Source organism: Eptatretus burgeri, chromosome 16 (genome assembly GCF_056783735.1).
Source record: "Eptatretus burgeri isolate ZD-2024b chromosome 16, Ebu_testis_v1, whole genome shotgun sequence".
Taxonomy (NCBI): domain Eukaryota; kingdom Metazoa; phylum Chordata; class Myxini; order Myxiniformes; family Myxinidae; genus Eptatretus; species Eptatretus burgeri.
The window spans coordinates 18588351-18605519 of record NC_140976.1 but is presented as its reverse complement, the minus strand read 5'-3'; the positions used below and the strand labels follow the sequence as shown (position 1 = coordinate 18605519).

General features: G+C 44.5%; 1 protein-coding gene and 1 long non-coding RNA gene across 3 annotated transcripts in view; one reads left to right on the top strand and one right to left on the bottom strand.

Moving 5' to 3' along the window:
• Positions 1-4567, bottom strand: part of LOC147010632 (uncharacterized) — a 67064-nt gene extending 62497 nt beyond the window's left edge. Inside the window, exons 1-2 of one of the 2 annotated variants that reach the window (XR_015052150.1) lie at positions 4458-4567; positions 2608-2687 (exon numbers count right to left, since the gene is read on the bottom strand). This is a non-coding gene — a long non-coding RNA (uncharacterized LOC147010632). Of the gene's footprint in view, positions 1-2607; positions 2688-4431 lie in introns of both variants that reach the window. The other variant, XR_015052149.1, reaches the window with a different exon arrangement.
• LOC147010631 (uncharacterized) overlaps positions 1-17169 on the top strand; it is a 69750-nt gene that overhangs the window by 8323 nt on the left and 44258 nt on the right. The gene's annotated exons all lie outside the window — the stretch shown is intronic.

Genomic DNA, 17169 nt, shown 5'->3' with positions numbered 1-17169 from the left:
ATGGATAGGTGTGCAGAGATTTCAGCATATGATCAAAATTAACAGTTTGTGTGTGTGTGTGTGTGTGTGTGTAAAATGTATAGCTTATACCTGTATTAATAATTTTATCTCAACACAAAGTGATAAGTTCCGCTAAACCGTTCTCCAATGAATACATTGAGTGAGCCGTTTGCACCCACTCAGGAATTTAAAGATTTACGCAAGTTTTGCCCGAAGTGGCGATTTTGTAGTTACTCGCCATTTTGAACGTGATTGACCTGGGAGAATTGAGTCTGGAATTAGGAGGCAGCATCCCGGATGATACCAGTTCACAGGGCATTAGAAAAAAGGCTCCGGCCTGTATGCCAAATGTTAGCGTTCGTGGGGAGCAAGAAATGTATCCTTCATTGACCCGCTGAGTGCGGAGAGGAAAGAGATCCCATTAAGATGGCGTCGCCGGTACAGTACCAAAAGTGCCCCGATATGTTGCACCACTTCTGCCCCCCCCCCCTCAACGCCACTCCCCCTTTGAAGCTCAGCGTCTACGTTTGTCTGAAGAAAAATCTGGTGTTGACATATTTGTCTGCACGTGCATGCGTGATTTTGGTTTCAGCTCCTCCACGAGTCGAAAACAGTGTACATACCAGAAGGGCACTTGGTAGAGTGCATACCTCTGCCACGCAATGCCTGATCCATGAGAACATATCGAGCCAAATACATTTTTGAAATTTAATGAAATATATCGTTTTGGGCTCGATCTCTAAATGGTGAAGAATCACTTAAAAATTATCAGATCCGGATCTTCACCAAGATCGAATCAATTCGTCCTTGCCACACAACCAACATGTCCACCAAGTTTCATCCGAATCCGTCGGCAACATTTTGCGATATCCTGTACACAAACAAACAAACAGACAGAAAGGAGTGAAAATATAACCTCATTCACCCTCAGTTGGGGAGGTAAATATAAAAAATACAAAACATAGGCCTTGTGAGCTGCTACAACAGGGACTATTGCATGAAAAAATTTTTCCCCTTGATTCTCTTTATTTGTATTATTTTGTTCGTGAATTTATGAAATTTGTTTTTTTTTACCAGTAATTGTTTTATCAAAATTCATCTCCATGACTGTCTTCCTTGATTCTGATGAACCATACTCTGTTTCAGAGCGTCGTTGCTGCCGAAGCAGTTTCTTGGCAATGAATTATACTGGGTGGTTTACCATTGCCTTCCAGCAGTAGTTAGGGTAGGATTTTATAACTTGTTAATGGTGCCAGCGATAGCTCGCCGCTCACCTACTCTTCGCGAAGGACACCATGGGATCTTAAATGTCCACCAACTAATTCCGGCGGACGGGACGTCCAGTTTTACGTCCATCCAAGAGTCGAAGGATGGCGCGCACATTGATTAATCACCCTACCTGTGAAACACCGAAATGACAGTTTCTAGATGCATCGGGATTCAAACCAAGGCTGGACTGCTTACAGATGAGTGTGCGTACTTCTAGGGCATCCTGTCAACCGACCACCGGCAGTAAATGTTTTACAAAAGTAGAGATGCCTTGTCGTAGCTAAAGAACCTGAAAGTTCGATTATTCCATTTCTTCCATTGTTCAGTAACACAGTGCAATTAAAATAACATGACGGACCAACATTTCCTCGGGTATGAAATGAGCTCCTGGAGCCTTCAAACCTCGCCCTCAAAGCTTTCACGCTGGAGAGCAAAATTTTTGACTTCACCTCCCACCGGTGACCCAGAGTTAACCTTTAACCAACAGCAAGGCTGGACCGCTCGTTTACTTTGGAACCTTTTTGTAACATGTATATACCAGTGTTAAAATACTATAAATAAATGCCTGTTTGCATTGTAATGTATGCACCCGATTGTTCCTTTCTATTCATATTCAACATGTTTTGTAATGTTATCATAATTGCTGTAATAATTATTTAATTTCGATATAACAATGATGTGCTTGTCAGAGCAATGGTCCACACTTTGCCCTGCAAATCATCTTATCATTGAGGTGTGCAATTGATAGTGCAAGTGATCATTTAAAAAATATACTAGTATAAGGAAAAACACAATGTTAGGATAAGTTCCAAACCTTTTGTATCACATAATGCCCAACTAGAAGGTCACTCGGTGGAGCGCGTACCTCCACGAGGCTCAACAGTTTACAAGGTGTATCCTACTAAAAGGCTGGATCTGGATCTGAACCTGAACCAAAATCGAATCCGCTTGTTCTCGTCACTGAACCAACTCATCCACCAAGTTTTGTCATAACCTGTTCACAACTTTTTGAGATATCGTTTTTGGCCCCATCTCTCAGTGGAGACAAATCACTTTAGAAATCCGACTATCAGGATCCAGATCTTCACCGAAATCAAATCAATTCGTCCGACATGCACATCCAACCTGTCCACCAAGTTTCATCCGAATCCGTCTGCAACTTTTGGATATCCTGCTCACAGGCAGACAAACAGGTGTGAAAACATCACCTCCACCCACCTTCGATGGCAGAGGTAATGAAACATGGTTCAAGGAATGTGAGTCCTTTGCATATCACACTGTAAGCAATGATCGGAGGAGAAGGAAAGGAAAATAGGAAGGGCTAGCCAAAGACCTGACCTGACTTCCGTTGGGAAGAGCAATGGCAAACCATCCAGTGTATCCCCTGCCAAAATGACTGCTTCTGGAGTGCAGACAATCTATAAAGAAGTGCAAATCCTGCATTAAATGGCTTAAATAAAAAGCAGTTGTTCAATGTTTAATCACATGGAAATACAAGAATATGCAACTTTTCAATACTTAGTAACATCAGGAAGACAAAATCAAATAAAAACATGAAGTTGTAAAACACCACAACCATCTGCACCAGATCTCTGGGTCACCCTGCGGTGTTACCGCAGAAGATGTGGAGAGGAGATGTTGTTTGTTATTAAAGAATATGAATCATTGAACGAGTTCCATGACGAGTTTGAGGCTACTGCGAGGGAAGGCATGGAAGTTGGAGGGTCAAACGTGTCCACACTTATCATGTACAGAGTCAATTAAGTAAAACATCCCACCATATTTACATACACGAAAGAAACTATCTATTTAAGACGAAAAAACGGCTCTGCTAGCTACTTGGTTAACATTTGTTGCATAATTTCAATTAAAAAAATACTAGGGAGTTGTTTCCAATATAGAGTTGGATATAATGTGGAGCTGGCTGGATGGCTTAGACCTAGAGGTACCCACACTTGCCTTTCAGTTGTATAGCCTGGGTTCGAATCCCGACCCAGCTAGGTGATTCATCAGTGTGTGTGCCGTCCCTCGGATGGACGTTCAACGCAGTGACCCCGTCTGCTGGAATTAATTGGGAAGATGTGAAGACGAGGTGAGCTATTGCCGGCACCATAACAAATTTCCAAATTCCTGCCCTTACTACTGCTGGGAGAGGGATAGCCAACCGCCCAGAATGACCTCTGGCCACAAAATTACTTTGGCAGCACCGACACACTGAAACAGGGAGTATGGTCCATCAAGAGAGATATAGTACGAGAGCATGTGAGGGGCATTCCAATGTCTTCAGAGCAGGGTATTCATTGCCCCCCTGAAGACCACAGATATTGTTCATCAAAAACTTAATTGCACGTATTCATATAATACGCCGTTGGTTTCATAAATCTGATGTATCTTGTTACCTCTGCCACCGAAGGTGAAGGAGGTTATGTTTTTACCGCTTTCTGTCTTTGTTTATCTGTTTGTCTGTCTGTCTGTCTGTTTGTTTGTTTGTGTACAAGATATCTCAAAAAGTTGTAGACGGATCCGGATGAAATTTGCTGGGCAGGCTCGGTGTGTGACAAGGACGAACTGATTAGATTTTGTTGAAGATCCGAATCCGGATCCGCTTAGCTTCCTGCACCGACTTGACTTTATCACCTGAAATCCTGAAACCAAATTGGAATCCAACTGCGATTAAAGCACAAGGCACAAGGTATCAGCGCCATCCGTGAGATTTTACAAACCATGCTCAGGAGGCAAAACCAAAGCCTGGATTAACTGTGATATCAAGGGAATTTTTGCCAAATGACTGTTCAATCACAGAGGTATATTATGTCAGAGGGTCATGCAAACATTTCAGCAAGCCACGAAGGACAAACGAAGAGGGATGTCACCCAAAGGAGTGCTCGTCCTCCACGACAGCGTGCCCGTGCGCAACACGTCCGTGTTTCAAAGACTGACTGTAGCTTCCAGCAGATGGATCCCCCTTCCCATATCCCCTGTCCTGAGAGCCCGAACCTGGTCCTCAGTGACTATTATCTGTTTCGACATTTGAAGTCACACCCGCATGCCCACTGTTGACGAGGAAGCGACCGAGGCAACCGAGACGCGGCTGAAGGCAGAGACCGTTTGAAGGCCAAATTGAGTAAATGCATTGAAGTCAAGAAATATAACTTGCCATACCTTGAAATTTTGTAAGTACCTCATACCTAGAAGCTTTTCGAATGTCTCCATAGAATGTATGGGAGAGGAAAGGAGGAGGGTGTTGCCGGTATGTTTGGAGAAAACATTCCTGGCGTTTTATTTGAGTTTAAGAGGGAGTGCCTGTTAGGCCAAGCAAGCCAAAATTTGTCAAGTTAGAGTCGCTTCATCAAAAGGTTGCTTGTGTTCGTTAACAGCTTCAAAGGTTCCCCACAGTGGTGGCAGGGATATTTTACAGTGAAGCCACAATTTGAGCTTTTCAAGAGCTGCCTGGTCGATCCATGTCACACCCAGTCACTCGAGGCGGTGCATAAGCAGGGTGTGTTCCGTGTCAGGCCTGTGCCGTAGAAATTCTCGAGCGCTGCGGTTTGCTTTGGTCCCGTTTGATGGTGCCAAAAATGTCTACAAACAGAACATGATCTTAGCAAACTGTGCTCGATGGTGTCGGTGGTGGGCGAACACACTTTTGAAATAAGCCCTTGTCCAGACGAAGTTTCAGTTGGTATACACACCACACAGGATTGCGACAATACGGCCTTTTTTGACCATCAATTAATATCAAACATCCATTCTTGTCTATTGCTCCAAACAGACTTTTCCAAAGTGTATATTTTTCAGATTCCATTAAAAAAAATGTACCCAATTACCAGACTCTGTGACGGTAATGGGTAGCATGTCTGTCTGCTCTGAGTCTGGGAGGTTGGTGGTTCAAATCTGATCTTGGCTGAGGCATACCAAAGACTTTAAAAATGGTATGTGCTACTTCCTTGAATTTAAAAAGAAAGGAGCATGGATAAACAACAATAGGTTGGCAGCCATTGTGTCGGGTTGATTGGTCTAATGGCCGACTCCTGCATTGAAGTTCCTTGAAAGGGAACTTGTGTTATATTATTATTCAAAATTATACCTATTTATAGATTATTATATTCATTCCATCAGCATTTGAAAAATATGATCTGAACGTGTATTTGTCCTCCATACCAGTGGCAGTTTTTTTAATATATTTCTTGTACAAGATCGAGGCTCATGGAAGAGCGAGGTGATAAAGGGTAAAAAGGCAACAGACTGATGGAAGGTTTAGGTAAGGTTAATGGGGATGGAAGATGAGATGACAGGATGGTGTGCCATAGATCAACATATAATGTGCGAAAGATAGTGAAGGGTGACAAGATGGCCTCGAGGTAGGCACACTCGTATCAAAGCTGTCGATTCTGGGTTGGAATCAGTTCCAGCGAAAAACTGTCATCCAGGTGTTTCACAGGTAAGGTGATGCATCAATGTGTGTGCCATCCTTTGGGATGATGTTAAACTGGGTGACTTGTCTGCTCGCATTAGTTGGTGGATGTTAATGACACCACAGTGTCCTTCACGAAGAGTAGACGTGCTCTTGTTGGTACACTGGCCAAATTCCAAATTCTTGCCCTAACTGCTGCTGGAAAGGCAATGGCACACCAGCCAGTGTAATCCTTGCTCAGGCAGTTGTTTTGGACTCATCAACACTCTGTGAAGAGTATGATGAGAGAGAGAGAGAGAGAGAGAGAGAGAGAGAGAGAGAGAGAGAGAGAGAGAGAGAGAGAGAGAGAGAGAGAGAGAGAGAGAGAGAGAGAGAGAGAGAGAGAGAGAGAGAGAGAGACACAGATATTGAGACAAAGAAAGAGAGACAAAGAGACAGACAGACAGACAGACAGACAGAAAGAGAATAGTGGAATGGTGACTTTCCCCTCCTTTCCCCCTCCCCCTTTCCTCCATCCTTCCAACCTCCTCCCTCTTTCTTTTCCCACTCTTCCACAAATCTTCACCCTCCCTTTTCCCCATTCCCTTCCCATACTGAATTTTCTCCATTTAGTATATTCAGTACACCTTATAACACATTTCTATGTACAAATTGTGCATTGATGGAGGTCTTTCCACGTCGTATAAACAGGCACCATCGGTCACCCGAACTCGTTATGGCATGCTCGTTATTGAAGTGCTTACCCTAGACCAATCTGTAAGCTCTTGAGAGGAACTTGGCAGGGCATGTTGAGATTGCAGGAAACAAAAGAGGACTTTTACTATTGATGAGATCATCATTTCTTGCCAAAGATATTACCCAATTTCTGCAACAACATCCATGTTATAAAGTTAATTGGGAAACTTTCTGACACCGTTTAGTGGCAGTTACATTTCCCTTTGCCAAGCCATGGATCTTGAAGAACAAACAGGTTTCTTATGTGGTGGAATAGCGCGCGTGGCGCCTACAACCCACGCCAGCCGACGCGGTGTTGTCGGAAGGAAATGTTTTGTAAAGGAATTAACTTGAATTTCCAAGCAGAGCCGATGAGATAATTGGAATCAGATGATCACAGGAGATTTCTCCTGTGTACTATTATAGCACAATTATGTTGGAGGGAATGGCTTTAAAATTTCATTCATCATTGTGATTTCTATTAAGACTTTTACCAATTGGCTCATCAAGTTTGAAATCGCATCTGCCTGCCAGAATCGAGATAGTCAGATGTTACGGAAATAAAAAGGAGAGAATTATTGATCCCTTCCCTTCCTAACCCTCTCCTCTCAACTATCTCTGAAGTCTCTTTAATTTTCTCAGCCTTTATATCCAGCTCTCCTCACTATCCTTCCCGATGGTCTTCCAATTCCTTCCTGTTTCTATTGCCCCCTAATCCTAGTACCTATTTTGTACAATGTAGATTCCCCAAAGGTAAATCAAGTAAAAGTGAAATAAAACACGTTTTCCCCAGAGTGCGAGTCATCTCCAGAGCCCTTTTGTGCCCAGTGAAAGCAGAGCAAAAGTTTGTTGTTGTAAAGGGTTAACAGTTATCTTGTCAGGAAACTGCTGCAGCCCTCAATGAAGCCTTGTCACACCACAATGACATATTTCAATCCAATTGGCAGTGGCCAAAGAAACCCATCTCGTGATGCTGGACTGCATCCAAGAACCGCCAGTCAAAGTTATAAGGTTGTCAAGGCCCAGCCTCCAAGACGAGATGTGTGGACTAAGGCAGAATAGGAAGGTGGTTGAGCTGACTTTCGCTCTCACAAGATTATGGATAACCCTGTACCCTGCCCTCAGCAATTCCTCAAATCCTGCCATTTCAAAGCAAGTGGAACAACTCATCTCTTTGTGAATGTCCCGTCTCCCGCACGTCAACTTGCTCAGGCTTTCGAACAGCATCATTCCGAGAGATCGACGGTACTCATTGCTGAATGCTGGAATATTTTATTTTGCTTTGTGGATTCTTACCAGATTTCCAACATATCTGTTTGCTTTCCATCAAGTCCAATTAAGAATTCGAATGACGAACTTGGCATGCTAAGGTATCGCATTGGATTGAATCAAGTGAATATTGATCGAGGTATGCCAACCGCCGTGGAAAGCAAGGAGACATTTCAGGCGTTACCTTTCTTTTTGCTCCGATGAAGTGTTAACGCCCCAAATCACAGCTTCTCCTGGAAAAACCACGATCAGCATTCCATCGATTCCATCCATGATTCAGGAATACTTGCAGGTTTCATGAACTTGCGTCGTTAAGGGACAGTGCCTATAGAAAGTCTACACCCCGTTTCGCAATGTTCACCTTTTGTTGCCTTATAGCCTGGAATTAAATTGCATCACATCAGACTTTTTCCACTTTTATTTACACATCATAACCCAAAACTTCCAGGTGAAAAACAAATTCTACAAATTTCAGAAAATTAATTAAAAATACAAAACTAGAATATCTTGGTCGGATAAGTGTCCACCCCCCATATAATAGTCATTGTATATTAACTCAGGTGTAACCAGGTCAGGTCAGGTCAGGTATGGGAGCGTGCGCCAGAGCAGCGCGTAGCTGCGTCCACTTTCTGCTGGTACTCCAGTGGCCTCCATCTGCCCATCCCCCAGGCAGATGCCTGGCCCATCCCCATCTCCTTGAGATGCCGATCAACCTGCTGCAACCACGAGGCATGTGGTCAGCCCATTGGCCTCCTCCACTCAGGAGACTTCCTCGCTGAGAGAATCTGGTGAGCAGGATCAGCGTCAGGAAAATGAGTCACATGTCCATACAGCTGCAGCTGACGCTCACGGACTATGCAGGTAACAAACATCATTTGAGTCTCTCTCAGCAACTGCTCGTTGGACACAAGGTCCGACCAGCGATAGCCAAGGATTCTCCGAAGAGACCTGGTACCAAAGGAAGTAAGTCTCCGTCTCAGATCCTTGGTCAGAGTCCAAGTCTCGCATCCATCGAGCAAGGCTGGAAGCACGAAGGACCTAAAGACTCAGACTTTCGTCATCCCGCACAGGTACCGGCAGCGCCACACTCCATTATCCAGTGAATCCATGACTCCCCAGGCACAACCCAGACGTCTATTGACCTCTGACTCACAGCCAGCAGAGACATGAATATCACTGCCAAGGTAAGGCAATCTCTCCACGACCTCAACATCCTCACCACAAACAGGCACAGACAGGACAGCAGCATCCAAGATGTCATTGAAAGCCTGGATCTTAGTTTTGATCCAGGAAACCCGTAATCCCAGCGGCTGCGACTACTCATTCAGCACATCGAGGGCCCCCAAAAGGAGATCTAAAGTCTCCGCAAAGATGACTGCATCATCTGCGAAATCAAGGTCAGAGATCTTGACATTCCCAAACGATGCACCGCAGCTTGATCTTTCCTACATCCTCCCTAAAATCCAGTCCATACAAGTGCTGAAAAGTGTGGGGGCCAGTACACACCCCTGACGAACTCCAGTAACAACTAGAAATAAGTCAGAGATGGTACCACCACATCTCACAGCACTCTCAGTACCAGAGTAGAGCTCAGACATCAGATCAATCAGTTTTGGTGGCACCCCATGAAGACCAAGAATCCTCCAGAGGGCATCCCGACTCACTGAATCGAACGCTTTACAGAGATCAACATAGGCTGCAAGCAGCCCCTGCCAAAACTCTCGTCTGTCTTCGGTGAGGACTGGAAGAGCAAGGATACGGTCAATCGTTGACCTCTTTGGTATAAAGCTTGACTGCTCTGGACGCTGATGCTCAAGCAGATGGTGGCGAACCCGATCAATAATTATCCGAGCAAAGACATTGCCCGGCACTGAGAGCAGCTTCACCCCTCGGTAGTTGTTGCAGTCTTGGCGATCACCCTTCCCTTTCCAGAGAGGGACAACAAGGCCCCACTTCCAGTCAGTTGGGATGATGCCTGTGTTCCAGGCAGAGCACAGAACTGCATGAAACGACATGAGTGCAGTATTTCCACCAGCCCTGAGAAGTTCAGCATGGATGCCACAGATCCCTGGAGCTTTTCCCCATTTCAACTGGTTCACCGCAGCCTGTGTTTCCACAAACAAAGGTGGACTACAGTTGAGTTGAGGGTCAGCAATAGGGATATTAATACCCCTGACATCCAACTCAACAGCTCGTGGATCAGCCTGCTACAGCTGCTCAAAATAACCGGCCCAACGGGCCTTCACTTCAGACTCCCCTATCAAGAGCCCTCAACCCTCCACGCTAACAGCAGTTCACCAAGGGATGGGCTTGGAGGAACGCAATGCGTGAATTCTCCTGTAAGCGGCACGAGAATCACTTGACTACAGGTGATGCTCTACCCCATCACAGATTCCTCGCACATAGGCCTCCTTGTTCCACCTTAGTGCACGCACAGTATTACGCCTCAGCTCCCTGAACAGCTCAGCTCTGCCATTAAGCCTGGCCCTGCGACTCAGGTCAATGGTATCCAGTGTCCCTTGAGAGACAAAATTCTTCTTTTCCCTTCGGTGAGTTCCAAGACATCCACTGGCAACATTAAGGATGGTGGTCTTGAAGGCACTCCACAACTCTTCAGGAACTCCCAAAGCACCCAGACCCCCCAAATCTCTACTCAGCTTGTTCGCAAACTCTTCAGCTACCTTTTCATCCTTGAGCTCGTCAAGATCCAGCCTAGGCTGGGATGGTACCATTCTCCAGGATTTAAGGTGCAGCTTTAGAGTTGCTACAACAAGTCGGTGGTCAGTATTGAGGAACTGAGCCCTCCGGTAGACCCTGTAGTTTTGGATCATCCTCCAGCGACCATCAATGGGGACATGGTCATTCTCCTTTGCCACACTGCCAGCATTGGAATACCAAGTCCAGCGATGAGCTTGTAGGCGCTGAAACCATGAACTGGCCACCCCAAGTCCATGACTTCTTGCAAAGTCAAGGAACTTAGTGCTCTTCTGATTCATAGTTCCTGACCAATGGGAACCAACACACATCTCATAACCATCCCTATCAGTTCCAGTCGATGCATTGAAGTCCCCCAAGATGAGAAGTGTATCTCGTCTGGGGCACTGATCAACCACAGACTCGAGTGTGGCGTAGAATGTATCCTTCACGGTGAGATCACTCGCCTCAGTCGGAGCATAAACAGAGACCAGGGAAATGACACCTAAGGAGTAACGAATAATACGCTTGTTGACCTGTTTAATCTCAATTATTATCATTGGCATCAGCTTATTGGACACAGCTACAGCAACTCCTTGGGCATGGTAACCATCAGAGCGACCAGACCAATAGTAGGTGTAACCACCCACGATGATCCCGCCGCAATCTGGTCTCCGAACCTCAGAGAGTGCTGCAATACCGATGTCCAAACGTTTGAGCTCAGATGATAACAGAGACAGGTGATCATCCTCTCTTAGGGATAGGACATTCCAGGCACCCACCCGAAGGGACCACCTCAGGTTAACCCAAGGAGAACGCCTTCTGGTGGATGACACCTCAGCACCACTCCGACACACTCTCCCGCACTCTGACCCGGGAATGTTACCCCGTGGTTTCCTCCTATCATCAAAAATTGGAGGTCCCTAAGGCTTTGCCCCAATCCCGTCATCCGGTGAGCTGCCCTGCGAAAGGAAGCTGCACAGGAGGTACTCCCATGGAGTGGGTTTTCAGATTTCTTTGCGTTTTTGTGTTTTGCGGAATGAAGGGTTTTACAGTGGCTGTAGCGCAAATCCTGCCACCAACCTCCTAATAAGAAGTAGCCCAACTGCAGGAGGACGTCTACAGACACAGTTGGGCACTAGATATGGATGGCCGTTGGCTCACAAGGAGCTCCTCCACCTTTTGACAGGTTTTGATTTTAATCCTGCTGGGTGTCCATATCCAAACACCCTCCTCACCAAAAAAAACCTGGTGGGGGAGATGGTTTAGTCGCTGACAACCCGACCATGGAACAGGTTAGTGCAGGTTTACATGATACCTGGAGCAAATCACAGATCTAATCTGACCTGACCTGACTGATGGCCTGACCTGAGGTGTAACCAATCACCTTCAAAATCACACACCAAGTTATTTGACCTCCACCTGTGTTAAATTGTAGTGATTCTGATTATTTCAGAATAAAATCAGCTGTTTATGTAGGTTTCCTCTGCTGGGTAGTGAGTGCATTTCACAGCAAAGACTCAACCATGAGAACCAAGGAGCTTTCAAAAAACCTCTGGGATAAAGTTGTGGAAAGGCAAAGATCAGCAGATGGGGATAAAAATATTTCAAAGGCCTTGAATATCCCTTGGAGCAGTCACGACGATCATAAAGAAGTGGAGGGCGTTTGGTACCACCAAGACCCTGCCTAGATAAGGCTGTCCCTCCAAACCAGATGACCAAGCAAGGACGAGACTGATCAGAGAGGCCACCAAGAGGCCAATGGCAACATTGAAAGAGCTACAGGCATTTAGGGAAAAGAATGGTCACGGTGTGCAAGTGACAACAATATCCCAAGGACTCCACAAGTCTGACCTGCACAGTAGTGTGGAAAGAAGGAAGGAAGAAGGAAGAAAGAAGGAAGGAAGGAAAGAAGGAAGATATGGACACTTATCCAACCAACATATTCTAATTTTGTATTTTCAATTAATTTTCTGAAATTTGTAGAATTTGTTTTTCACTTGTAAGTTGTGGGTTACGATGTGTAAATAAAGGTCTAAAAAGTCTGATTTAATGCAGTTTAATTCCAGGCTATAAGGCAACAAAAGGTGAAAATTTTGAAAGGCGGTTTCGACTTTCTATAGGTACTGTTTGTTTAATCATAAACTTATGTAACGTCCCATATGGAGGATCCAAAAGTATTCTGTTGGCTAAAGAAAGCTCTACAGGAATAGAAATACATTTTCTGGCAAGGAAGCTTTGCTTTATTGTTTCCTTGGAATTGTTTTAATATCCTTCATGCCTTAACCATTGCACGATCACTATCAGGTGGTTCTAATAACCAGATGTTTCTCTGCTGTACACTCCAAGTTCCACAGTTGAAGAGGTACAGGTACCTTAAAGGGGCGAGCAATGTTTCAAGGTATGTGCAATTAATTGCATCGTTTCGATCTACACCATCAAAATTACGGAAACACTCAAGGTTGGACACAACCAAACAAACAGCATCAAGGAGTACTACAAATGAGGCATTAGACTCCGCCACCTTCTCCTGTGAAAATCCTTTTGTATTCCACAACACTATATAGTCAGCTTCCACATTACAACCATTATTATTGCAAATGAGTCACAGTCGTGGTTTTTGCCAATCGAAGTAAAACTTTCAGGGATTTGTAAAGTGACGGTAGTAATCATTCCATACCCTTGATTCAAATCATGCTTGGAATTGGCTTAATGGTTAGGGTGGTGGGCTTGAGATCTTAATGGGATCTTCGGGTCCTGAGTTCAAATCCTGCTCAACTGTTCAATTATCACCAGGTGGGGTTGACTCAGCCTGTCATCCTTCTGAGGTTGGCAAAATGAGTACCAATTTTGCTGGGATGAGTGAACCATTTGAGTATCCTGTGTTGGAGTGGTGACCCGTCCAGGATTGTGCCCAATAGCCCATGAGACTGCTTTGCCACCACTGACACTCCGTAGAGAGTATGGTCCCAATGGATGGATGAAGTCAAGTGAATGATCCACTTTGAAAGTTTGTGTGAGAGTGAGTGAGCCACATGAATGATTCAGCTTTGAGTACTGTATGTCTTTATCGAATAAACTTGCTCTTACTTGTTGCAGAACTTTTATCATCTTTAATTGGCAGTGACTCCAGAATTTATTTTTTCATCAGTTACACAAAGAATGTTGGTAGTTCGGGTTTATGCAGTCGTTTGCCAACTGAGGATTACCACATCATGAGAAAAGTTCCATGTTCTTTGAGGTTTGATAAATAAATAAATACTGCTATAACCTACTCCAGCAGTTGGTGGCAAGTCTCTCACGCCAATGACAGGCAGAACGCAGCCACATCCATCAACCGATTTGGAGAAAATACAAAGCTGTACTGGTCGATCACATGGAATGTGTCATTTAGCTCTTCCAAGACCCACCCACTTATACATGTAGACTGTGGTTAATGTTCCAGTTTATTTCTGCAATCAGCCTTTGGCAGAAGTGCAGTCTTGGAGCTCCTTGGAGTAGTAACCTGTGATTATCTTTCCTGAGCCGATCGCATATCCAAGCTCGCCATCATCGTAGAGAGGCATCTTGTTTTCCTCAACGGAACCAACCAAAACAAAGTCATTTCTTGGCCATCCTCTTCGCTCCTAACAGTGCACCAAGGCTTCATGTGTAGTGCCGCAAAGTACATGGATGTCTTCTGCGGGTTGGGGTGGCCAGGTCTCCCCTTGCACCCATGGAAGTAGTACAGCCCAAAGCCCTGAGGCCAATTGTTGTGACTCAGCAGGAGGCCGAAGTGCAAGGCCTACTCCTCTCCTACCCCAGACTTCCAGTAGCCTTATGTATGGTCTCATCTCACTTGCCCTTTCAGCTATTCATCTGTCATGAGCCCAACTGGGCTGCACTTCCTCTCCTAGCAAGCCAAACCTTGTTACCTTCTGCGAATCCAAGCTGACTGTTCACCCCCACTCTTTTCCCTCGACTGTGATATCGTCTGTCCAATCGTTTCCTTCTTTTGACTCATTTAGAGCAGCGAGCCATCATTCCTCTCATGTTAGCCCATATTCTTATTCCAGGTCTTTTCAAATGTCATGGATTCTCTTCTCCTGTCTACCCACACATTTAAACGTTTACCCTGTTTATCAGCTTAGTTTGTCTACTTACACAGTCCTTGTCTACTCAGCCCATTTGGTCCCATTTTTCTATCTGTACATCCGTCCCATCCTCCCTTATCTGGCAACTCCCTCTACTCTAACTGTCAACATCAACTCACTGTCATTTGGCTATGTCTTGCAACACCCATCTTCCATGAGCCCTGATCTTCTGCATTAAAAATACAATTCCAGAGGGAGGGAGCCTTCTTCAGATAAAATTATCGATTAAAGTACCTGGCATATTCTTTCACAAGAGCAAACTCCATGAGATGGATATTCTTGAGCTCCATATAAGTTGAGCAGACTTCCTTGATATTTTTAAAGAAAGTCCTTTCCTATTGCAAATGTGACCCAAATGACACCTCTATAACCAAGATGCTTTGCAACATATGAAGTGTCCCTTTGTCCATCCATCCATCCATCCATCAAGACCGCACTATGTGCAGAGCATTAATGCTGCCTAAGCAGTCTCCTTGGCTATTGTTGCACAATCCTGGACAGAACACCACTCCAACACAGGATATCAGCAAGCCGGCACTCATTTTTCCAACTGCAGAAGGATAACAGGCAGAGACAACACCACCTGGTATTAATTCAACAGCCAAGTGGGATTTGAACTCAGGATCCTAAGATCCCAAGTCTACCACCCTAACCATTAAGCCAACACCAGGCTTATGTTCTTTTGTGAAAGTGACAAAAGTATTCCTCTTTCTGGAAAAGTGGTCATTCCTTATATTGAAGGTACTTGTGTAAATGTTCTCATGAAAAGGGAAGTTTGTCATGGAAATGTTTTTGCAAGGATCTCTGAGATTGAATAATTGTACACTGTGAAGAAAGAGGGAAATATGTTTAATCAAACTTACTTCTCAATGCCATCTTCTACTATTTGTGAAGACTTGAGTAGGAAGAGTTGTCTCTTAGCGGTTAATTGATTTTGAAGGTGAAATTGGGCTGTGTTGGTGGTGGGACTGTGTTCGTTACAATTATGTTGGAGAGGGCGAACTCAGCCAATAGTTCCACGAGAAGGTTAGAGTCGGGCATTGTGGTGGATAATACCATGAGGAGGTTGAGGAAACCATTGGTGGCTAATTCCATAAAGAGATTCGCGAGGTTCCCTCAGTGAATAGATCCCCGAGAAGGACAAATAAAGTTTTCCTCAGTTTCATCGCATTTTTATCTTGTTTACAAGTGATTGTTCTGTCATGTGGTTACAGACTTGTTTCTTTCTCCACTAGCTGTCAGTTTGATTCCTCTGGCTGGCCAAGTTGTTGTTGTTGTTGTTGTTGTTGCTGTTGTTGTAGCCTCAGACCCTTGTAAAGTGAAAAGACCAACAGAACTCAAGTATCCAGCAGCGTCCACCTAACGCTCCCAGATATCTAATACAGAAGAGATGTTGAAGAGGTGTTTGTATTGGACCAGGAAGGGGCAGCCAGTCATATGTGGGGTGTATCGACAGAGGGGACATGTTGAGTTTAGTGTCGGTTGGAGCCGATGTTGATATTGCATAAGGGAGTAGTGGTGTCCACACATGAGTCTCGCCAAACTGGCCAAGTGCAATCAAAATGCTCAAAACCCATCGACGTCGGGGAGGTATAGGGCTTTATCCGGCATGGGGCTGAAATAGGCTGGTTATGTTATTTTTTTCCACCTGTTTGTGGAAATGACTTCCAAAGTGTAATCTCTTGCTGTTCCCTTCACTCCTAGAAATCATTGCTGCCAATCACAATCTTCCATGCCTACGGCCGAGCTTTTCAAAACTTGCTGACCTCCTAAAACCCCATTTCACTTCATGTAGTGAGCTGACATTGTGAAGGAGGCTTTTGGTCATTATGTCGTTTCATCAAAACGACAGGATTGAATAAACAAAGCACCCTTTTTTACGTTGAGCATAACAGAAGAGTTTAACAGAAGCACCATTTAAGGCACAGCAAATTGAGTTTCCCATTCCTATTGGCTGTCATGACAATGGTGACTCAATATTTGGCTGAGATTGTAAACTTCAGATTCCTCAGTATATCATTTGCTTGTCAATGTCTTTTCCACGCTAACTGAGGACTCGGTCTTGTGGAAACATTTCACACCACGGCAAGTATCAGACCTCCATTAACCTCATGTTTAACATACATTTCCTGATGAGCCTGACTCCATCGTGGCCAAAATGTATTAAATTTTTGTTAAAATTTACCATAAGGCACTCAAAAAACCACCATTGCGTTTCAGGGAATGGCTATGTTTTATTCCTTGTAATTTCAACCAGATGCTGTAATTCATGAAAATAAAGCCAGCAGCAAGCGCACCGAATGTACGACATTGTTGAAATGCTGCAACGCGTGACCATAGTATTTTGTGTCCATGCAGTTATGGGTTCTCACCGACATGAATGTATACCTTGGCATATTGCTTGCATTTTAACATCACAATGGGCTTTTAATACCTCCATCACGTCTCCGTACCGGTTTCATGGTTTTGAACCACATTGGCTCTGCGGTATCCCAGTTCAATTAAAGGTTTGGTGCAGAAGTGCTGGTTTCATTGTTTGGTTTGAATGAAAACGAGAGTTATTTGCATTTTGTGGCTGCACAAGCAAAATATTGTCAAATTATTTGAAGGAACAATAAAAAACAAAACAAAGCATGTCTGGAAAACGTATTACAGAGGTCTGAGGATGGAAATGAA